At 37.2% G+C, this 25,927-nt stretch overlaps 1 protein-coding gene across 1 annotated transcript in view; it reads left to right on the top strand.

Annotated features, from left to right (window-relative positions):
• Window positions 1–25,927, top strand: part of LOC134679623 (uncharacterized) — a 95,269-nt gene continuing 69,342 nt past the window's right edge. The window contains exon 1 of the mRNA XM_063538577.1: window positions 1–350. The gene's annotated coding sequence lies outside the window, so the exon portion shown is untranslated. The remainder of the gene's footprint in view (window positions 351–25,927) is intronic.

Consider the following 25,927-nt stretch of genomic DNA (forward strand, 5'->3'; position numbering starts at 1 on the left):
TCGAGTGGATTTCATGAATCGTACGCGCTCGGGTGGGATCGGAGGCTTTCGGGGACACTCGGCCGCTTAGGCGGGCGGCCTTTCAGTCAACGCAAAGGGAGGGTGCTGACTCCACGCAAAAATTCTCCGATGTGGAACATCGTTCACATTTACTATTGTAATAAACATTTTACAATTGAGTGGACACGTTCAATACACCCCGGAAAGTAAACGTATAACATTATTAGCGAATGTTCTGTTGATAGTGAGTGATGTTTTATAGTTTGTAGTGGAATTGGATGGTGAACGTTTGAAACTAAATTACGGCGGGAAATATGACTCGCTCGGCTCGGAGCTTGGATCCAATTAAGGTGAGAACTTAGTAATTATAGTTAGTTTTTGCTAAATACGTGATATGACATGCAACCATTTATTTGCCATGTTATAAACTCATTGCTTGTTACTTACTTTAAATAATTTGAGCATGGATAATATAAGTATTACCTGTTACAAAAACCACTCATAAAGTCAGCAACAATTGAGATCGTAGCGTTAAATTAAGACTGGTCATTTATTTTTATACTCTGGGCCCGATTCGGATTTTGAAATAGACATCAATTAGATATCTTTTAGACATCACCAAGATACGATAACGATATGTTTAAGATCTAACCTGTCAAATTTGACATTTGCGCGATTCTGGAGATACTCTTGAACGATTTCCACAGGATATGACTTAGAGATCCAATTCACATCTAATAGATATCTTACTCTATCTAACGTAAGTGACATTGGTTGCCTGAATTGCGCTGCAAAAGAGAACTAGTTGATATCTAAACTATAACGTATCTAGAATGGATCTAGTACGTGTCGTCTCTTGTGAATATCTTGAAATTCGAATACGGCAGTATGTCCCGCATTTAAAAACAAATGTATAAATTACCTCCAATATTTTGAAAGCGATAATGTGCCCGTGGTCCCGGAGGAATGCGAAAAATTAAGTCACGTCCGAAACGTTAGAGGTAGTTTTCAAATTTAGGTTGATGCGCGATTAATTAAATTTTTAACTAAGTATGTGTGCAAACTGTACAAAAATGACACAATTGCTAGAAAGTGCTTTTTAGATATGTATGTCTATGTAGGTATCTATATTGTAACCTTTTAAATGTGTGTGGTTTCCCAAGGTTTTGATGTAGACAGCAGAAAAAAACGTTCTGAAAAACGACAAAACGGTGACGAGAAATTAGGTCAGGGTGCACTTTTTTTCTAATTAAAACGAACGCAACTTTTGAGGATTCCATTAATTATCTCCATTTAAACCGATGCCGAAAAGTTTAGTTGCCGGTCGCATCACTCTCCATGTCGCTCCTCCGGGACTCTCATAAAGTAAAGGTCGTTTTCGTTCCGCGCTTATTTTTTTTTAATGAAAAGAAACCTTTTCGACAAACGTTTACGAGAGAACATTTTTTATATAAAATATGCGGGTAGCGCTGGTTCGTATTCGTACAAAGGAGGACGTATGTTGGTACCGTCATCTTTCAAAGTGTTGTTTTTGTTGAGGAATAAAACACGGGTACTTTAATGCGAGTTTTTAGGGTCTCGTCATAGCTGGCGCTGTTTAGGGGCCATTCGTCATTCGTTTATGTGATGGCCTGATGGCGTTCGATGGGAAGTAATGGGAAATTAGAAAATAGATCGACGTGGGTGTTTCTTAACTATGCATGTTTGAATTATGGCAAACATGAGGGCGTTATTTTTGTTTTTTGACAGTTCCGTTTAACGTATCATTACAAGAAAGGAATAAAATATTATGGCCATGTCACAGACATGGAAAATGTAGGTACACTCTTGTTTTTTGAATTGTAATGTTGCCCACCACCTAATATTTAGCGAATTAATACAACTTGCCATTATAATGCATTTTCTGTTAGTACCTATGAGCCACATAATGTATTTAACTGACTTGTTTCAAATTGGGCTTGCAAGCGCCTAGAAACAGTAATGCAGTTTCGACAGCTTGTCGTTGAATTTGTGAGTGCACAGAAGTTGCAAATCATGAAATCTGAATCGAAGATAACTGCCAAGCTCGAGCTTCAATGCATAGTGCGACAGTAAATTATTTTGAATGTTGACAAACTAGTTTGAAACTTGGAAAACTTTCTGATTTATGAAATCTTAGTAATAGCGTTTCCATTGTCCCTTTTTTCGAATTTGTTGTGATTTGAAGAGATACACACACACAAAAAATGGAAGACTTCCACTTGTATTACAAGTTACAAGCTGGTGTGGTGTGAATTCTCACATTACACCAAATAATGTTCTTGCCTCTTTGTATGCCGCGCTATCGCCAGGCGTTAGAGCGATTTCATTCTATAGTTGCCAGTTTACCATATATTTGCAAGGATCGATTTGCTCTTCTTTCCAAATACGAATTGCTAAGGCATGGCTGCGTCGTTTTTCCCTGACATATACGATCTAACTCTATTCAATGTAAGAGTGAATGCTATTATTAAACCAGCAACGTTCCCTCCTATTGAACAAACCTTAATACAGGGTGTCCCAGAAATCGACGTCAAGCCGTAAACGGATGATAGACCAAGTCATAACAGTTATCATAAAAACACAAAAAAAATCCAAATCATGTTTTTTAAAAATTATGGTCACTTTAAAAATTCACTAAAAAATCCACACCCTGTAATGGTTTTTTAACTCTTGTTACTACAAATTCCATAATTTATTCTAATTTTTTATTATTGTGTAATCTTGAATAATTACAGGGTGTGGATTTTTTAGTGAATTTTTAAAGAACATGAGTTGGTTTTTTTTTTGTATTTTTATGATAACTGTTATGACTTGATCTATCATCCGTTTACGGCTTGACGTCGAATTCTGGGACATCCTGTATAATTTTGTGGCAAACACAAAATGCTGAACTATTAGTTACGGTCAAACGAGTTAAAAATAGGTTTGTACTACGGCATTTCAGAATGATAAGTAGAAAAAAATGTGTCGTCTTTTAACGTTTAATCGTTGCCTTTTAACACAGGTGTTTGTTACTTAAAAAGGGGCACCAACACTGTAATTAGTGAAGCTACTTAAACTGAATACATAATGAAATTGTATGTCTTTCTCATCATGGAAAAATGGTGAAATTGTTATTATTATTTATGTTTTTAAAGGATGACTCACGCTAGATCCGTTTCGGCCACCCTATAATTTTATTATTTGGTATCATACAAAAATTGTTTAGGTTTAAAAAAAGAGTATTATGGGCCGGACACTATCATGAATACTACTAGGTTTTTAGTGTTCTTCAAAGCGTACTCTATATCAAAACGGTTAGGAAAATAATAACTTAAAACTCCCTGTGAAAAGTAATGATGTAAAATACTGATAAAAATACTCATAAGTGTGTGGGGAGATTTAAGAATATCATAACCGGACTGGACCAAACGCTGAAGTGTCATGAAAAATCATTTCATTACTAATGATAGTGTCGGGGCCGTATAAAATAAAGGAGTATATCGAAAGGTACGCCTGACTTCTTTTTTGTACAAGGTGTTGCTTCGTTAGATCCTCACGTCGAAAACAAATTGAATCTAAATTCGGAAATCCAATTGGGTTCGGTAAATCTCGTTTTATTACTGACGGTTTGGGTCATAATCAGAATAAAGAACAAACGTCTACCCTTTTGTTACAGAAAGTTCATACCGAAGTTAAATTTAAAGCTTTGAAAAGCTGTGTTGAACCTATAACTTTCCTAGGTATAGGTATAATACAGACTGAATTGACAGACCGTGGAGATTTTAATATTTTTAACTATATTTTAGTACCGTACAAGAACTAGCCTTAAATATTTGCATTTACCTATTATTACTCGAATTTGCATTATTATTACTCGAAGGTTAGCTGGAAGAGATCCCTTACAGGGATAAGTGCACCTTTGTACCTTTTGTAAATATTATGTAAACCTGTGTCGTGTGCAATAAAGTTATTACTACTACTATTATTTAATATTTTAAACTGCCTTTTAAAATAGGAATTTAAAATTTGCATTGGTGTCCACGATGCAAATTTTAAATTCCTCAAACAAATTGGGTTTTCAATGTTTTCACTGTATACGTAATACGTTCCGAACGGTGTGAGTTATTTTTCATTAGATTTAACTTTCAAACAAACTTTATATTATGGTGTATAAACATTCAAATATCACGCGCAACAATTTAAAATAAAAAATATGAACTATTCATATTTGATATGTAAGTCTCAGTGAAGCACTTGTATCGATATACAAACTCAAGGGAGGTGAACCGAGACTGATGAGAAATCAATACCAAATCAAGATTCCTTTTTAGAACTACATACTCACATACAAAATTAAGTAGACCCTATGGGCCCGATTCGGAGATTGAAATAGACATCTATTAGATATCTTTTAGACATCACTAAGGTACGATAACGATATGTTTAATATCTAACCTGTCAAATTTGACATTTGCGCGATTCTGGAGATACGCTTGAACGATTTCCACAGGATATGACTTAGAGATCCAATTCACGTCTAATAGATATCTTACTCTATCTAACGTAAAAGTGACATTGGTTGTCCGAATTGCGCTGCAAAAGAGAACTAGTTGATATCTAAACTATAACGTATCTAGAATGGATCTAGTACGTGTCGTCTCTTGTGAATATCTTGAAATTCGAATACGGCAGTATTTCCCTTACGCTACGTCTTACGTAGGCGAACAACGCGCGAACGCGGCGCGGCGCGGCGCGGCGAAAGCGGCCGCCGCCGCGCCGCGCCGCGCCGCGCCGCGCCGCGCCGCCTGACATTCGCGTGCAAATCGCGCCGCACCGCGTTCGCAACGAGATCGCTTACGTAGGACACTTCTATGGGCATCAAAGGATTGATTTCGCCGCGCCGCGCCGCGCCGCGTTCGCGCGTTGTTCGCCTACGTAAGACGTAGCGTTAGGTACTGTTTCCTACTCTAGTAGGTACAAGAGCGATTCTATAACTGTCACGCGTATATTGCACCGACGCAAAGCCCAGTTATAAAATGCATGGTCACGCAGGGTCGCGATCCTATCTACAAAGGTGCGATAAAACGGTGAATGTGTTGGACCCATGTGTAAAGGTTTTATGTTGAGGCACCATTCCATATAGGGTGACTGCTATAGACATTGGCCACTACTTAGTAATTGGCCGCTCTTAACAATAAGCTTGTCGCTTGTTTTCTTCTGATTTGTTAGGAAAGGCGAATTACTATATTAGTGCCCAATTACTATAGCAGTCATCCTATGTATTATTTCAGCTAGTTATAAAAAAATAAAAATTGTTTATTTCAGATTTTTTTTTTACAATCCATATTTGTGTTAGTCTACTTATATCTAAACTTAAAAAACTACATGTTAGTAAATATGTGTGAATACATAATTAAAGAATGCTATGCCCTACCCGTCACAATACTGACCCAATATTTTAATATTGGACAGTCGAGGCGTCCAGCCACCATCCTCAGGATGTTGTTATTACTGTCTCTCACTCGTCGCAGCAAAGAGGCTACCCTCTTGCGTCTGATGGCATATTATATTATATTACATATCGTATGGCATAGCAACCAGGTCGCGACCTTTGTATTTCAAGTGTTTATGACTTTGAAGCACACGACATGGCATGTTAGTCCAACCGAAGTCTCGGTTTCGGTCTCGGTTTCGACAGGTTTCGGCCGAAGTTTCGATTTCAGCCGAAAGAAGAGCAAAACTGCGTTCGGTTTTCGGTATTAAGCATGAGTTGTCAAAAAAAAAATAATGTAGAAAATTATCAAATGGTCGGCTCCTAATCTAAATTACTATCAATTCAATCTATACATAAAATAATGTTTGTTGGATATAATCAACTGTAGGTCCTGTAGTTTATAAAAGACACGGCTTTATCATTCTCCACTATTATTTATAAATTTCATGTTGTAGGTACCTATAAAACTTTCTTCTAATTTTCTATAAAACTATTGTATCGAAAAATATTTATTTTTATAATTTTTCACACGGCTATTTTATGCTCTGGCACCTCAAAGCATTGAAAGCTTTCTCCGAGTTTTAATAATTTATAGTTCGTCGCAATAATGCAAAAACCGACTGCACGAAGTGTAGTTTTGCATTCAATTTTCGTAATCGCAGTTAGGAACTTTAAGTAGGGTACAAATCGGGAGCGGAATAATCCAGAAGTGGTATTTAGAATTGCTTAGAGTACTGTTATTTGCAAGCGTTTTAAATGGGATTGGATGGTCGAAGCTCTTCACAAATGGCGTCAGTATTGGTTTTACCTGTCAATCCTATCAATAGTGTAAATGTCCATGTTAATTTTTTATGGCATCCCCTCAAGCCCAATCCCAAAGAATAAATCTAGCAAGAGGAGATGCCTATGATGGCACCATCTATAAAATCTTGTAAGAGTTACCAACGACATTATCGCATGATAAGTATTAGTATTTTTTTATGAATTACTGTAATTTACTCTTCCTGATTTGTATTTCTTTTGGATCCTCAGATTTAAATTTTCAACATTATCTGAACAAGAATAAACTCTGAATTAAAATTAACCCCCGTTTTATATTAAAAATCATGCAAGCACACAAAATAATAGTAAAAAGAAACTTTCGAAATGCCCCTAGCCTCCAAGTAGACTGTTGGAGCTTCGCTTCACTCGTTCTTTCAAAAACAGCCTAACTAAATCTTATATTTACTAGTAATATTAGATCTATTTTATATTATACAGATTTCCTTCAAATAACTACTTAATATTATCCTCAAAATATGTTGCATTATATGTATATATATATTATGTTGCAAAATAACTAAAAAAACTGCCCTATCCATGTCAGTTTTATTAGAAAAATACATGCGTCTCGACTCATGCCAAGTATGAAGATATTGAGTAAATTTGAAAGTCTTCATAATATCGGATATTTTTAATAAAAACGTTAAAGTGGGCACCGTAAATTGGGGAGAGAAATGAGCTCTATTAATAAAGATCAACTTTGTTTTACTTCGAAATGAACAAAAGCCTGTCGGCCTTGAGCTTTGGACGGCTTCTTAATTTTAAGATCCTATGAGTATGAGTAATTAACGCTTCGTTTAAGTTATCGGTTGGTTTTTAGCGTTAATTGTTTTCAGACACGTGTACTGGGAATGAATAACTTTACGAAACAAAATGAGGTTATTTTGATATTAGTTTTGAAACGGCCACTAAATTAGCATTATTCTATGCATATTTACTAGAACTGTTTGTGTAATTAGTTACATTATTGTTTGTCAAAAATGCCGCGTAAAATCGTAGGTAGATAATATAGTTTAAAACTGAGATTTCAAAGTTTAACGGTACCTTTTGTCTATCTACATATGTACTTAGAAAAAGAAAATTTAGCTATTCCAAATCAGGATGTGCTGTGATTAGTTGGCACTGATATTTTGTAGGATTATTTCCTATGCTTGCTTACTATACATAAATCTGGTTTCGTAAGCAGTTATTTGCTTGAAAAATCAAGTCGCTATAGCTATACCTTGCGCTGGATAAAATTCCAGTGTGGGAGCGTAGATAGGGTGCGTGACGTATCACAACCACAGAAATCCAAACATCCACTAAGGCTATGTGCACGACACGTTAAATGACAGACATAAAATAGTTTTCATCGCACTCGCTCTGTAAATGTGGAATTGCACGCAGGTTTAGCGGGAGTTATAGAAAAAGCGTTCTCCCTAGGGAGTTATGAAGTTTCTAGTGCCATAGTTAACAGTTTTTTGTCTTTATACTTCATTTTTGTACCGCAAGTGTGATGAAAAACATTGTGTGTAACTCGGGGCGTAATAATATTGCAAACTCGAGTCTATAAATCGCTCCGACAAGATGTCGCGATTTAACTTACTCTCGTTTGCAATATTCAACTTACACCCCATGTTTCACAATGTACTATTTCCCACCAGTAAATTTGCATACAGCCAATATAATCACTCACAGAAGCCGCAGATTCAATAATTAGAGTGAAAACCGGACAGCATTTATTTTATTTGTGCCACCGCTTGCTGTCCTCAACGATTTGATTAACCTCTAGCCGCCCAGAGACCTATAAAAAGGTCTCCTGTTCTATTCTAATTTGAACTTTGTGTTGACAAAATAAAATTTCATTTTGCTTGGCAAGGTTTGACGTATGGGCGGCTAGAGGTTAAAACGCGATGAATATTCACGCATTGCCCGACAATAAACTCTTCTCTCTTAAGCAAATTTATTATATAACGAATAACTAAACCCGTCACTCGATTGCGGGAGTTTACGCTGCTGAATATTTATTTTTGTAGTTAACGGAGTTTGTGGCGGCAGAAAAATGGCTGGTCAAATATTATCCAATACTAGATGACCCGGCGAACTTCGATTCATTTGATTTCACCTACCTAAGTATGTATATCTATCTATATTTTTATTGTACTATCTTAGTTTTTTCTTTCATAAGAACCTGACAATAACAAACAACACAAAAAGAATCAGCGAAATTGGTCCAGCCGTTCACGCGTGATGCCGTGACCAAGGGAAATTAGGGATTCATTTTTATATATGTCGGGAATTGTGGGCGTATCATACTAGCGGCAGCACATCAGAACCTTTAATCGTGGATGACGAGGGCCTTCAATGAAGTACGATGTTCGACACACAATCTTTACTGCACAAGACTCATTACAAATCACAGCACGCGATACGTTTCTTATCTTAAGCAAACCAGTGGATTTGACCCAAGAACCGCCACAGACGTCTGCTTCTCCCGTTCGATCTCATCGTGCTCCTTCTGAAGATTGATTGACAGCATAACTTTAATTGTTCTGGACTTCAATTGTTTTAACAGCGCACTCTATGACGTCTTGGCAGAACTGCGTCGAACGCCACTCAGGTGTACGTAACGCCCTAGATTGCTCTATTCGTCAAGGTTTGCATGATAAAACGCAGAGGCGTCTTCAAGAGTGAAGGCGATAGATGGCACATTTCAGCCATTCTCCGACATATATTTAGAAGTTTATTAAATGCGAAAGAATATGTTTTTTTCCCATAACACTTAAAAGACTGAATGGATTCAAGTGTTTGGCTAACAGAAAACTAATCTAGATAACTATAGAATCTTTTTTTTACCTGAAATTTTCCCCCAGGCAGTGATGTGGGTAGCATTGAATACTACGACAGGAGAGGCAAAAAGGGGATCAGTTTAATAAAGACGATGTTAAACGTTGATTCTACTATAAATAATACCTATCCTAATAAAGAACCCATATTATAATTTATAAAACTGAATCGGGACTTATGAGAGTTATGAGGAGGAAATTGGAAGTAAGAATCGCGTTAGTTTCACAAACATTACGAGTATTTTTCAAAATAGAAGGGTATGCTGATGGATGTCAATCCAATACAATTTTGCGACATTTGGCATTTTTAGGTTACAAATTGTATGAAGATGACACCTGTCAGCGTACCCTTCCAGTTTGCAAAATACTATGATGGAGCGACGTAATTGCTAAATGAGTAAGCTCCTAAAAATCATGAATAAAAAGAGTAGGCACAGAGGTTATCATAAAGAGGTTTGACTCTACTAGTAGATTATATAGGTTACGAATGGGGGTTAGGTTTGATAATCCTATTAACGACCATTAGGTAAGTCTGTGATACCACACCAACTGAACGAAGTAATCAATATATAAACCTACCTTCTCATCTTAGTTACTAAGTAAAGGTAAGCAAAAGTCAAGGGGCCGATACTAGAAAAAATCTCAATTTGTTTGAATATGGTTTCATGTTTCTTGGACGTACTGGGTAAATTTTAAATGCCCTTCACAATAATAATTCATGGCATTTGGGAGGCGTGCAAGGAGCCGAAGCCAACACGTAGACGCCCTTTTGACATTTTAATGAAATGTAAGGTGTACACCGAGCGAATGCTGTCCTTGGCCGTGTCATGGGACGCACGCAGAGGCAGCACCCGTGTGTAAACAAGGATCTAAAATGAACTAGGTTATTGGGTGAAAGCGATAGACTAATAATACTTAAACATTATTATAATAATATGACTAGCAGTGCATTTCACGCTCCAATAACGGCGAGTAACATCAGTATCAAAACCATGAGGGATTTAAAAGCATGAACTGAATTTTAGCGTTTTGGAGTGGGGTCGAACCTTTAGTAAAACAAATGAGTATTAATACCTTTAATACCTACTATGAATATAATAGTCAAAATACCTGCGCCATTATTTCTCTAAGGGCTATTTACCTAGATACTTACCCATTGTTTTGATGAGCTCCGGAATTGCTACGAGTATTCCTTTAATAAAGTCTTTCAAAATACAGTAACATGTTTTGATGTGTGTGTACTTACTATGTATTAAGGCGGGATTCCACCAGTGTGCGGCTTAGATTAAAAGCTTATATATATTCTGGCTGCAGCCTTTGGCTTCTGCTTTGAAAATTTATACATTTCTTTATCATAAAAAAAAAACATTCAATATCAATTAATAAAATTCCACCCGTTGCCAGCGCCTTCCGCTACGCTAGCAAAAATCCTTTTTTCTTGTTAAGGAAAATATTGAAAATGTACATCCTTCATGTATGTACTTGCCAAGGATATTATTTATTAATTCAGTCTTGTACAATCAGCATCAATAATAGTGAATGAAACGACACACCAAAAGTATCTGGCATCCTGGAATACTTTCCCAAACAGAGATCTCTAAAGTTCGCGTACAAAAGTATCTGTCACAACCTAATTGATGTACATATAAGTATTTAGGGACATAGCTTCCCAAAAACTTGACGTCGCTGTACCAAATGGCGCCACAGCAAGCCAGGCAAAGGCCACATGCATACTGGATATCCCAGCTTACATCTATGGTAATTTTGTGCCAAAACGTCACTCAAAAACGTCCACGAATATTGAAAAGAATTCAAGAGCAAACTTTTTCGGATAGTGAAAATCTGAATTAATTTTTTTTGTAAAATTGCTTGTTGGTTCTACCGTTGCTTTAAAATTATACCTACTCACAAACAGTCTTCTGCTTTATAGTCTTAGTACTTGTAATAAGTATGATTCTAAATACTTTATTTATCTTCCTTCAGTGGAACGGAACGCAAGTAGGGAATGCAAACTTAACTGCTATGTAGGTATATTAAAATATGAGATATTATTGTTTTAGCACAGAATAAAATTAGGCTTGTGGCTGCTCGGTCACTACAGAGAGCGCTCCGCTCTCGGTCCATCGGTCAAACGAACTAGTTCGGTCTTTTAGTTCCTTTAGTTCAGTTCGGTCTTTGAGAGCTGGGAATGTATGAATCGATTTTACGTTAGTTTTTTTTTCTAAATTTTTGGCAGCTGAATTACGACTCAAGTTGTACGATACTATATGACGGTTAAACATCAAAAAGCTAGACACAATAAAATAAAATAAAAAATATAGAAAAAAATATTTGTTTTTTTTTCATACTTTTCAGGTTTAGGACTGTCACTCTTTTATCTCGTTCGCACTCGTGCTAACGTCATTGTGAACCATTTCGTTCAGTCTATTTTCTGTTTCACTCATGTCAAGCGCTCATCAATCCCACTGAACTAAAGGACCTAAAGACCGTTTAAGAGCGTGCAAAAAGATTTAGTTCCTTTCGGTCCTTGACGGGATTTCGTTCTTAGTTCATGACCGACACAAGCCTAGAATAAATAATAGTACTAGGTACAGAAGACTCACTCTCTAACAAAACGTGTCTGTTACGACCAGGACACTGGACAGATATGGCCGCTAGGTGGCGACAGCGCCACGCGCGGCTTAAGGCTAGCCACCAAAATTGGTGTGGAACGGATGTACATGTAGCTACCTGTTGCAAAGCGACGAAATTGCGGAGCGCGCCTGGTTTTAGCGGTATTTTCTTTACGAGTTTCTACTGATTTGCTTTCCCTACTTTCGTTCCGTTCCACTTAAGGTAGATAAAATATATAAACCCTATAAGTAATTTGCAGATTGGCACAGTATAGTACTAAATAAATGACGCTGCCAACTATAGCTAGCACACGCATCTAGTACCTACCGGAGCCAGTCCGGCGGCATGCAGGTAATCCCTTTAGTGGCTAACGAACTGTCGGTACCTGCAGCGTACGTTCGCTGGCTTTTTAACCAGCACTACGGATAGGAAATTTATAAAGCGTTTAAATGTAATATACCTTTTTGTTCTATTATTCCGTTATACTCTAGCTCGTAAAAGCTTTAAAACATCTAGAGAGAAACTAAAAACTTTTGCATTTTGTACGTAAATCTATTTTTAAAGAGTAAGTAAATAGAAAAGAAGAGGTAGATCGTTGCATCGGGTGCTTACCCAGCGTGCCAACCGTTAACGCTCCTTGGCGTAGTGTAGTCATCTCTTTCTATCACTCTTCGATATTAGTGCGACAGTGACTTACTTTCTATGCATCTCGTTCGTACTCGCATATTAGGGCGAGTGAGATGTACCTATAGAAAGTAGGTAAGTTACGCAGACGTTATTCAATATGTTAGATTGACACTGCTAAGGCAGTAGAGTCGTAGGAAGGATACTAAATGGTAAAGTTTTAATTTAATTAGACAAGTCGATGTATTTCTAATTTTATGTTTACTTCTCTAGAGAATAGGGACTATTGATTGTATTAAGTCACCTGTAGTTCAACATTTCGGGCTTAAAATTTGCCGCTACGAATGGCAAAATTAACATTACAAATAAATGTAATTTTAGAGATACTCGTAAACCCGGGGCATATCAGTTTTCGTAAAATAAATATACATACCTTTATAATAATCTCTACGTCGTTGTGTTCTTTGATTTTATACTTGAATATACTACTAAATGTTTTTTTTCACTGATATGAAAGTCCAATTTAAAATTACCTCCGACTTTTCAAGGATGGCATTGTCCTCGTCATCTCGGAGTCAGACTAACCGACTAACAATAAGTCCCATTAAAGTAAATAATCATAAGGGTTTGATTTGTTAAACATTGAAAGATTAGACATTTCAAATATATAATAATGTTTTCAGTAATGAAATGCACACCATGGGCGAGGCGGTAAACATTAAGCGATATCATGTCTCTCGAGGCTTCTTTTACTACCGCCGGTGGGGCTATAAAACTGACTTTTACAAAATGAGTTGATAAGTTGATAACATTATTTGTAAAACTTCATTCACAGCGTTTTCACGAATAACTTTAACGAATCCTTTCCACTTTTTGAGTATAGTAGTAAAAAATAAGTTGCATTTCCTTTGCCAGGGAGGTTTTGGGATTATACTGAGCAACTTTTACTATGGGACCAACCCCGGAATCACGAAAAAAAATTCCCTCCCATAGAAAATGGATAAGCTAAAATGTATGAAACAGTAATTTTTTTTGTGTGGAACCTCAATCGCTTATTTAAATTGCATCCACATTTATGTACGGTCAGTAGGCGTATTATGGACGGCTTTATCCACGTGATAAAATGTCACATTTTAGCGCAACGCCATTGAAAGAGATGGGATGTCATTATCACGCTGTCATGATGTGTCACGTAGACAAACACGACCATCATATCCGTACAAAAGCGATATCATGGTCGCATTTTCACCCTGTCATGTAATGCGTCACTTTCGCACTTACGTTTTTGTTAGAACGTGACAGATGGTGACAACTGATAAAGAGCCGACCATCATAGCCCTACAGGAGGCGTATTCTTGTAGTAATAACAGGGTCAGTTACAGCTTCAGTCCGTGGGACTATTTATTACCGTACAGACCGTAAAAAGTCTGCAGCGATTTTGATAGCCCACGCATTACAAGTGTCATTTTAAACGTCAAACTTCTATGAAATTATGACGTATACATAACACTTACACTGCGTGGGCTATCAAATCCGCTGCAGATTTTGTTTGGTGCAACTATAGCCAGTGTCAAGGTGTTGGGAGCTACCTACTAAAAATATTGTACGGTTATTATAAGATAGTATTTGATTATTAAATTGTTATCATTAAAGACGTCTACAAAAATATCTGTATATGAACATAGGCTTTTATAGCGTAGTAACGTAAGATGCAACTAAGTATTGCTATTAGCGGTGTAGTATTCAAGTAAAACTGCAGCTACGTATGCGTGGTGACCTAACCCTCTTTGTAAACGTTTCTTAGTCATAATATAGCGTCTGTTTGTACTGTGTTAAGCCATAAAGTACCTATTTATAATAATATTATAGCATTATAATCCAGGATCCTTATTCCACAACGCCTGCCGGTCGGAGCGGCAAGGTTCTATCTGTACCCGTATTTGCGCATCACGCGATCCGGATTAACTGTTTGTCAAAAGGGATAATGACCAAGCTGTTTTTACCATTGAAAATGTTGAACGAAGTTTGTAACGGTCATTACCGGTTAGAGACAGGGTTGTTGCTTGGTTGTTGCTATCACCTACCGAGTAGAGGCCTAGAGTTAGACGAAGAAAAGTCTGCAGCGATTTTGATAGCCCACGCAATGTGTAATTTTAAACGTCAAACATCTAAGATTTTTTTATTACGTATAAATAACACTTGCACTGTGTGGGCTATCGTCATTCTCATACTTTTCAAGCATTTCCTTCTATAGTTAACATATAATAAACTCATAGTAAAAAGGATAAACCTACCTGCGTAAAAGAAAGTTCGGTTTTTAAGCTTGTCTACTTTCATACTTTTATAAGTTTAGTGTTAATGGGTTCAAAATGGGACCATGATCGCTAGTACCATAGACAATACTGCATATTCATAGGTATTAAACATAAGAAAAATAAAAATAATGACGGGCTTTCTTTGGTGCAGGTACCTTATTCGAAGAAGAAATAATACTTTCTAGGCAACTCATGAAAATAAAAGTCACCAACACCACATTAAATATAATATATCTAGATTAGCTAGAAACCTACGCCGGGACGGTTAATACTTTTTTAATAATGGCTTAGCGACCCTTGTATATGTATAAGGTAATTTAGGTACTGGCTTCTAAATTACCTATTTATTCTCGACAGAAACTGGAAAGAAATACTTTTGAGTTGTGGCGTGGTTTTATAGTTAATTGGAAATTTGAAGATAATTAACTAGGAACAGCGTTTATTCTAGTCGCTAGTTTGTTTGATCTGACCAACATGTAAACATAAGTGTATCGGATCCTCGTCAGGCTGTCGGACCGATAATTGTTGTTTGTGTGTGTATGTGTGTAAGCATAATATTTGTTGTAGCGTTGCTAGTACCTACACCCCGCGGGGCCGCGGCCCGACCTGTGGATGTAGGATCCTACATCCGATATCAGTGATGCGAGAACGCTCTAAAGGTGACATGCGGATGGCAACTTTAGTTGCATACCAACTCGACACGACTCTTACGAACAAATTCCAGTGATTCATTTTATAAATTGACGGCGAAATCTCTCCCATTAACGCTGTAGAGATGAACCTTAAAGTTTAAAAGCTGTAGGTTAGCCGATTTTAATTAAGTTGTTTTTTTTCGTCAGATTTTGATAAATTTTGACTAAACTCTGATGAATAAATTTTACTTCAATTCGTGAAATAGGACTCTACTTAATTATTAAAATTCTATAAAAAATTACACCAATAAATGTTTTTCTTAACTATTATAAAATATTATAAATAAATAAGCGGATCAAAATTGATCCGGTATGAATTTCTGTCACAGCCTACTTTTGCCCTAAAATAACAAAATAAGACGTGGTTGTAATACGTAGTTGGAGGAAACTAGGCTGCAGCAAAGACAACTGTTTTCATAGGACAAAGGTTTAACTGGGCCGGGCATGCCTGTCCCGTGTATTCTCTTTGCTTTCTCCACACCCAAATCAGTTTAACAGCCGAATTCGAACAATGAGATACGTCAAATAACAGATATTGTTTGTTTATTGGAGAAGTGGCAGCTTCATGGGCCTTTGCCAAAATACAGTAATAGATTACAAGTAAACGATATGGATTAGATATGTCAGTGTCAAACAAGTGTCAAAATTTACATTTCTTCAAATAAAAACTTCACTTTTGACTCTTGTGTGACACTGACATATCTAATCCATATCGTTTCAATATCTAGTAGTAGTAGCTGTAAGTGTGATATCTCGAATTACAAATTCGTAAAATGTCCTTATATTCGTGATTTTATCCCTTTCGCTAAAAGGCGCTTCTCTAAAATGTTCCTATTTAAAACGTCTTGTCTACAAAATGTCTTATAGGCAAGTTTTGTCGGGAGTATGATAGTACCTAAGATGTACTAAGTTTTCGTTTTCTATCGGCCGTATTCGAAGAATGCGATGTCACAGCGATACGATACCGATCTGCTAGTGTCAAATGTGACATTTAATCTACCAATAACGTCACTTGACAAAGACAAATCGGTATCGTATCGCTGTGACAATCTTATAAACATTGTTCGAATACGGCCGTATATCATTAACGTTTTTAACATTATTACCTGACAGTTCCTAAACCTTATTATTGAGACATAATGAGGCCAATTCTTACTTACATTTTGATGTCAAAATGACGTCGCTTTGTTATTATTCGCCTTTGTGACTCGCTCGTCCCTATACAAGTACGATTTCAAAATATACGTTCTATAACCAATACAAGTACGATATCAAAATGTTACGTTCGAATTGGCTTCAAGATCCATCGATGGTCAGTTAAGAGTATTGCTGTCCCTAAATTGGTGAGGTACATAAATTAACCTTTCTGCAAAAACTCCCTGTGAGGAAGGAAGATACTTCAGTGAATGGGATATATTTTGAGATGGGACGTATCACAAACGGGATACAAATCAAAAATAATGTTTTGGTTCGTGGACGTGTAGTGATGACTTAGATAAGGGAAATAAGTTATATGAGTGGGTCATAATGCGATCTAACTAGCACTTATACCGGTCACGTTGAGCATTTTGACTCTGTGCTTATTGGCAATCGGAATAAGCCTAAGTTCCGTGCAGCCATGTTTCCGCACCAGATTTCAAGCTACACCTACGTTTATAACGTAACATGTGTTTATTACTGTACATATCACTTCCCCGGTAACATATGCGAGCAAATTCTTGACGAAGATAGGGAAATCCTGGATATTTATGGTAGGAATGAATATAAACATTAGGTCAAGTGTTTTGGATATGTGGTACTTGGATAAAACAGTGCATGCCATAGCCGAAGTGAGAATTTTAGTGCGCTCAGATTTTCATAGCTTTTGACATAGTGGCATTTAGACTAGAAAACTTTTTTTATTTAATTTGATATAGGTATTATATTAACAGCTGGAACTTTAAAAGTTCGGATAGGGTTTATGGACATATACCTACATATCCACATATATACCTAAACATGACAAAAATTGAGAAAGGTATGTTGATATGGTTTGGACATGGAAAGAATGAGTGAAAGAAGGCTGACAAAGAGAGTGTATGAGGGAGAAGTGGAAGTGGGAGTTGGAAGGGGTATAGACCTCGGCGGACTTTCTCTGATCAGATCGGGGAATTCCTGAAGAAAGTCCAGGTCAAGAGCACCCTAAACTGGCGAGCGTGTATGAGGAATGTTATGAATGTGAAGGAAGCGAAAGAGGTTGTCAGGATCGTAGTAAGTGGAAATCCGTGGTCTCTGCCTACCCCTCCGGGAAATAGGCGTGATTATATGTATGTATGTATACCTAAACATCACCTGTCTGTTAGTTGCATCGTCAGAAATTTCAATGATAGGTAACTGAATCTTGAAAAATTGCCCAAATTATGAAAAAGGAACAGGCACAGACTACCTAGTAATACTTAATAAGCTGGTTTAATGAGTTTTCAGGGCACTCAGTAGAACAAGTAATTTTCCTCCGGATATTTAGGTAGGTAAGTGCTTTTAGAGCTATCACGCCATAACCATTATATAAACCATTTCGTCAATAACGCCGGTAATAGCTCTAGACGCGCGCCGTAGGTACCCCTACAAATGCTGCCATATTTTAAATTGAAAAGTCAATCCTCCCTGTCTATCTCATGGCTGTGCCTATGTCCTGTCTCCCTCACCCGCTCCAGTCAGTTGTTATTCATATCAGACTCAACTATTGGTTTCTCAAGAGCACTAGTAATGCATATTTGTTGTGTATTGGAGATTTCTCTTCTTGAATTAGATTTCGTAATATTGTTATAACTGTTTAGGTGTAACAATTTATTTGTAGTGTGCATGATGCGATTGTTAGATGAATTAATCTATCTTTATGTATATGGAATACAGATTAGTGATTGAATACCTAAAATATACTTATTGATTAATGTACATACTTAAGCAGGCCACTGACGAGCCTTGCAAATGGATGCAGTTACAATGGATTCATCCAAATTGACGACATCGTAATTTTAAACATTGTACGTTTTTGACATTCACGGACCGATTTTGGATTGCAGCCACGCTATTTGGACTGTTGGAAGGCTCGTCAGTGGCCACCTTTAGTGATAGCACAATTTAATTTTAAGGAACTGTATTTATGTACCTGCTTTGATAGTTTGCTAACCTTATTGGTGTTTACTTGAATGTTTAATTATTCTAGGCCGTGTCTTAAATAACTTGGATATCTTAAACGTGGGAGTGATAGATTTACAATATAGTAGGTAACTATTTCTCGGAAAGTAATCAGTTGTTTCGTACTAGGTACCTACGTCATGTATTGTATGTATAAGTTCGAATTGCTTTGAGGCTTATAATAAGTTTCTATTACGAAGACTTCTTCTTAAAGTTTCTAAGCGCTGGTGGCCTAGCGGTAAGAGCGTGCGACTTTCAATCCGGAGGTCGCGGGTTCAAACCCCGGCTCGTACCAATGAGTTTTTCGGAACTTATGTACGAAATATCATTTGATATTTGCCAGTCGCTTTTCGGTGAAGGAAAACATCGTGAGGAAACCGGACTAATCCCAACAAGACCTAGTTTCCCCTCTGGGTTGGAAGGTCAGATGGCAGTCGCTTTCGTAAAAACTAGTGCCTACGTCAAACCATGGGATTAGTTGTCAAGCGGACCCCAGGCTCCCATGAGCCGTGGCAAAATGCCGGGATAACGCCAGGAAGAAGAGTAACCAAGAACCGTTGACACTGAGAGTATCCCTTTAAGATTAAATCAAAGCCTTTAAATCGAGGGCCAGGTCGTAATTTATGTCCTCTAGATAAATTTGATTCAACAAATCCTATCTAAGTGATAATTTATCACTACAGCTCCACCTATACATACCGGGTGTGGCCTGTAACACGAGCAAATAATTAAAACAAAGATTGTACTCCTCAAACGGTGACACTTTTCCCTTATAGGGATAAGTTCGCCTTTGTACTTCCATTACTGTAATTTATTTTTGTAAACCTGTGTTGTGTACAATAAAGTGATTACTACTACTACTACTACTACTACTTTTGTTCAACAACATTTAAAAATTATGAAGTATTTAGACTCCCTATTTTTCATACAAAATAAATATTATCTTCAATGGACGCCATCGCGACGCCATATCATTGTGATTGACGTTGCTTGTCACGCCTTAAACATAACAAACTTCGCAATCCATTGCGTCTTAGAATAAACTTTAAAGTGTATTAAAAATCAAACCCAAAGGTTTTTTTATAAGTCGCTGAACAAATGTTGGTCAGTATGAGGAGTACAGCCTACAGTTAAATTTTTTGCTCATATTACAGGCCACACCCGGTATACTTACCTACCGCATAAATAATAGGTATCTATACTTAGATAGGGGTGAAAAAAATTATCTTTAACTTTGTGGAGTGAAACAACTGAATATTCAGGGGACAATTTAGACTGCGGGGTAATTTAAACTAATCGAAATATCGTCCATGTTTTACATTATTAACTATTTCGAGTCACACAACACATCTATTTCGCTATCAGGACATATACGGCACTCTAGTTAATAATGTAAAACATGGAAGATATTTCGCTTAGTTTAAATTACCCCACAGTCTAAATTGTCCCCTGCAACTTATGTAGGTTCTTTCACGACATTTTCGATTTAAGATCAAATATGAATCATCATTAATTATCGTTTATCAAATGGCTGGCTGTCAAACACAATGCAGGCGCCCTAGTCGTGCATATAGCCAATTGACGGCTAAAAAGAACTACTGTGTATGTACGTGACCTAAATTCGTGTTAGACAACTCCATTATAATAAGTTTGCGTGCATGGCGGACGTTCGTTGTGAAATATATGCACATTAAAATGGAAAGGATGTGTGTCAAAGTTTGCTTACCGATTGTTATTTATATTTTATATCGAATATAATAGTTAGAACACGATTCTAAAAGGGTTTATCAGGTTCGGTACCTACTTCTTAAGTTTAGATTAATATTAAGTTATGCTCTAGTGTAAAACAAGATTTATTTTTTTACGGAACGACTCAAATGGTCTTAGATACAGATGTACTCAGTGCATAATTGTTTCCTTCGTATTTTCTCGGAAATGTTCGTATTTGTCATGCTACTTCAGTCAAGTTCAGTACTGTTAGTACCACGAGACTGACTGAAATAGCCTGCCGTATTCGAACTTCAAGATATTCACAAGAGACGACACGTACTAGATCCATTCTACTAGTTCTCTTTTGCAGCGCAATTCGGGCAACCAATGTCACTTTTACGTTAGATAGAGTAAGATATCTATTAGATGTGAATTGGATCTCTAAGTCATATCCTGTGGAAATCGTTCAAGAGTATCTCCAGAATCGCGCAAATATCAAATTTGACAGGTTATATCTTAAACATATCGTTATCGTATCTTGGTGATGTCTAAAAGATGTCTATTTCAAAATCCGAATCGGGCCCAGCAAGACGCGTTCATACGTTTCCGTAAAAAATCGAAGGAAAATAATTATGCTCTACATCTATACGCTCTTTTGAATAAAGCCATATGGCGATAGTAGTCTGCAAAAACAGCACACAACTATTTTGTCGCTGTTTCTTTTAATATAGCTCACACGTGCTCCCTTCAGCGAACGTGTCATATCGCATATACCACGACCACAAACAAATACGTCTGACGCAAGCAACTACAGACGCTAAACCAATGTCATAAAGTTCATCACGCACGTTTTAATAACGTTGTCTAAACGGAAACGATCCATAAATATAATGCAGTGGAATTGAGCAATTTTAAACCTTACTGCGATGGTTTAGGATATACGCCCTGTGACTGAGTAGAGTGGTCTCACCGTAACAACGTGCTTAAAGCGTATTACGTTAAGTGACTTGTGGCCACGTAGGTACAGCGAAATATACGTTATTAGTTGTGTTTAACTCCGTACTTTGTGGTAAAAGAGATAATTTAATATTTTAAAAGTATTTTAAGTATTTTAAACACACACACTTAATTTAGTCGTACCTATGAATTTTAGCGGCTTTTTGAATAATCTAATAAATAAACCTGATTTCATATTGTTTTGATATTAATTGACTTAATTTTGCAATCAGGGACTAAAGGCAGGGATACACTTATCCCACGTACGCAACGTATGCAATGCATTATGACAATCTGAACCCCGAAAGTTGTATGCTTAGAAATATACATGGCATGCGTTGCGTTGCGTATGACAAGATTGACAAGTATGTTTCTAAGCGTACAAATTACAGGGTTCAGATGTCATAATGCATTGCATACGTTGCGTACGTGGGATAAGTGTGTCCCGAGCTTTACTCCATGATAAAAAAATTGAAAATCTAACCTTAGTGTTGCAACATTAAGTAAAAAAAGGGAACCAACTCACACTTAATCTCTATTGATTAAGTGTGAGTTGGTTCCCTTTTGCAGAACTGCGTTCAGTTCAGATATACCGTTTACAGTTATTTACATATTTTCTGAATAAAATAATCTGCATCAACAAGATTTTATGATAACGCAATACAAACCAGGAACTTTCCAACAAACAAAAGTAATTAAATCGAATTAATCATTTTAGTTTCTGTTTCTGTAGCGAAATCTATGAAAAATTTCTCGTTTTTAGTTTTAAGAGAATTAATTATTTTAATCACTTTCACGACCCGGGTAATATTAAGGTTTATTTCTAGTTTTATCCAATCCAGGCGGCGTAGCACGGTCGCGTTTTTATCCCTTGTCACCATGCCTGTCACGTCCTAACAAGTATGTAAGTGCGAAAGGGATGCGCATAGTGATAGTCGATAAAAATGGAACCGTGCTGCGCCCGCAGCACATTTAGGTTTCTCTTTATACGACTACGACTAACTGAACTTGATATTTATCAAAATGTATTTCGGATTCGAGTTTATAATATTGAATCATTTATTTCATTAAAAACAATTACTATACATTTACAAACATATTAAAATTCGTACGTCACAAAAAATAAATCACACTTAAAACTAATTACTGCTACTTAACCTAACCAAGCTATAACTAGATAAAACTAAAACATATAGTTTATAATTATTATTATTCAGGATATTGTTGAACTAAAGCCTGCCGAACAGTATTTTCTATAATACTTTGAGGGCCTACAGAATAACTTTTACCACGGAACCTAGGTAGGTTCCGTTTAAAAGTTATTTGAATTACTTATTTATTTATTTATTTGTTTCATAAACTTTAGGCAATACGATTATTTTCTATATAATACGAGTAGATATTATTAGGCGGATATGAGAGGAGATGTGCGTATTCAACCTAGCGGTGAGGAGGCATTCTTCAACCAAAAACGTTACTTTAGACACTGACAGATTGGTATCTTATCGCTGCGACATCTTATAAGCATTGTTCGAATTGGTCCGTCTGTTTGTCCTCAAAAGTATGAGCCCGATTCGGATTTTGAAATAGACATCACCAAGATACGATAACGATATATTTAAGATGTAACCTGTCAAATTTGACATTTGCGCGATTCTGGAGATACTCTTGAACGATTTCCACAGGATATGACTTAGAGATCCAATCCACATCTAATAGATATCTTACTCTATCTAACGTAACAGTGACATTGGTTACCCGAATTTCGCTGCAAAAGAGAACTAGTTGATATATCTAAACTATAACGTATCTAGAATGGATCTAGTACGTGTCGTCTCTTGTGAATATCTTGAAGTTCGAATACGGCAGTTTGGGCCGATTCGGATTTTGAAGTAGACATCTATTAGATATCTTTTAGACATCACCAAGATACGATAATGATATATTTAAGATCTAACCTGTCAAATTTGACATTTGCGCGATTCCGGAGATACTCTTGAACGATTTCCACAGGATATGACTTAGAGATCCAATTCACATCTAATAGATATCTTACTCTATTTAACGTAAAAGTGACATTGGTTGCCCTAATTGCGCTGCAAAAGAGAACTAGTTGATATCTAAACTATATAACGAATCTAGAATGGATCTAGTACGTGTCTCTCTTGTGAATATCTTGAAGTTCGAATACGGTAGTTTGTCGTATCGTGAATTCGTGATACCTAATAAGAAAAATGATAGTTTGCTACGACGAACTTCGTAGCAAATCCAATACTAGCGCTAACTTGCTTCGAAGTTATGTCGTGGCGCGCTACGTCGTAGACAACAACATGCGTCGCAAAATAGGGGCGACTTATTTTAATAATTTGATGCATTTCGCGAATACCACTAAGCGATAGGCTACCTTTCCAGTGAGACGGATATGAGAATAGACGTGCGGGAATCAACCAATAGCATTGATAGTAGTCCACATCTCTTCTCAGATCCGCAGGATTTTCCTAAAATTCCCCAATGGAAATTTCGCAATTTTTTAAATATACATTATTAAAATTCTAATTTTGCAGCTGATTTTGATTCACTTTATTTTCAGGAAGTCGTATGCTCTAAAGCAAAATGGAGTTTCTAAATAATATACAGAAAATGAATAAAATGATAAATAAAGAAACGTTAAGTCTTTCGTCGGATTTATCTTTTAAGCCAGCAACCACAAGAAAAAATACACATTAAATTCATCTGTACGAATTGATGTTTTGAATATGTATTTCCTTTTGATATTAGCAGGTCCAACCTTTTACCTTCATGTTATATGCTTATATTGTAACAGATTATGTCTAAATAAGGGTTTCCAAAAAACTGTGTAAGTATTAACAACCCAACCGATAGTCGGGTTCATTTTGTATTGGAATTCTCTTGGCACTGAAAGTGTTAAATGAAAAATTCACCGTTTCGGGCTAGAGCGACTTATCGGAACATCGCATCGCTTCAATTGCTCTTAAACAACTGAGCTATCGAAGCTCATCATAAGCGTGCGAATCTTTCCTTTTTTCGTTTCCGTCTAAATGCATACACGCTCAGAAAGTGTGGCAATATATCTTTGCCATACTTAAAATATTGCCGGGTATTGCATAGTCTGGCCGCAAATGCTGGCTGATGTTACTGGCCACACTGTTGCAGCCACACATCATCGCCAGAGGATGTCCACTGCTGGATATAGGCCTGCCCCAAGGAGTGCCACAATGACCGGTCTTGCGCTACTCCCCCGACCTTTACCAGGTCGTCAGTCCACCTTGTGGGGGGTCTACCCACGCTCCGGTACGTGGTCGCCACTCGAGAATGTTTCCGCCCCAATGGCCATCGGTTCCGTGAAAATATGGCTCGTATGGCGATGGCGGCCACTTTAGGTAGGCATAGCGACTACCACCATTTTTTTAGTATAAAAAATTGTAGTAGGTATCGCTCGTAGACGTACCTGCCTGGTAAATAATTAATTTAGTGTGTACTAACTTAGTAACCTGGCTTGTTTAAGCTATTTCGAATCTAAGTCACGTACAATCTATGTAGGCTATCTGACCTATAGTGCCGGTGAAAACGTTCGCGCCAATCACAGATCACTTACCCATTAGACAAGGCATGTAAGACTACTTGTGGTACCAAACATACTAATCATTTATGGAAACTTCAGTTACGTCCACGTACAACCTGGGTTGCATTTCATAAAAGGCCTGTATGCTATTATTGCTATTATACTTACCAAAAAAGAGTTCTAGGAGTAAACATGGGTCTCTTCTCTTCTTCTCCGTCGAATTACTCTTGACAGAGCAGTCGTGGTCACGTTGAACGACGAACGATTCTACGCCAGTTCTCCCTGGCAGATGCTTCTCTGGCACATGTGTTAAGTGGGGTGTTGGTAAGGGCTTTTATCTGATCCGTCCAACGCATTGGGGAACGTCCTCTTGACCTACAGCCATTGACCCGTCCCTGGACAACAAGTCTCTCCATGGCCTGCTCTCCACGTCGCGTCACATGTCCGAAGTATCTGAGGATACGCGCTCTGACCGTAGCTGAGAGCCTCTCTTTCACCTTAAGTTCTTCAAGTATGGAGACGTTTGTACGGTGTTGTGTCCAAGATACTCGCAGCATTCGTCTCCAACACCACATTTCGAGTGCGTCGATTCTTTGTCTCTCTCGCTCCTTCACTGTCCATGTCTCAGCACAAACGAGTAAACATGGGTACTTGAATTGTATAAATGGGTGGTTGTAGGATGCATAATTGATTACTGCTAATGTGTAGTGGCTTCATACAGGTGGTCCAAAAATATGTTGACAATATTTTTAATGTGCATAATTATTGTTGATAATTTTAAAAAATCTTTGCGCTTGTGTATTAAAGGCTAAGGAGATTATTTTGTTAGTTTTGTAGTTTAAATTATTTGTTAAATAAATAAAACAACAACCGGTCTTGGCAAGTGGGTAGTGACCCTGCCCGTGAAGCCGATGGTTCCGGGTTCGAATTCCGGTAAGGGCATTTATTCGTGTGATGAACACAGATAATTGTTCCTGAATCATGGCTGTTTTCTATGTATTTATCTATGTACGTATGTATATCGTCACCTAGTACCTATAGTACAAGCTTTGCTTAGTTTGGGAGTAGGTCGA

This window comes from Cydia fagiglandana, chromosome 1 (genome assembly GCF_963556715.1).
Source record: "Cydia fagiglandana chromosome 1, ilCydFagi1.1, whole genome shotgun sequence".
In the NCBI taxonomy this organism is placed as follows: domain Eukaryota; kingdom Metazoa; phylum Arthropoda; class Insecta; order Lepidoptera; family Tortricidae; genus Cydia; species Cydia fagiglandana.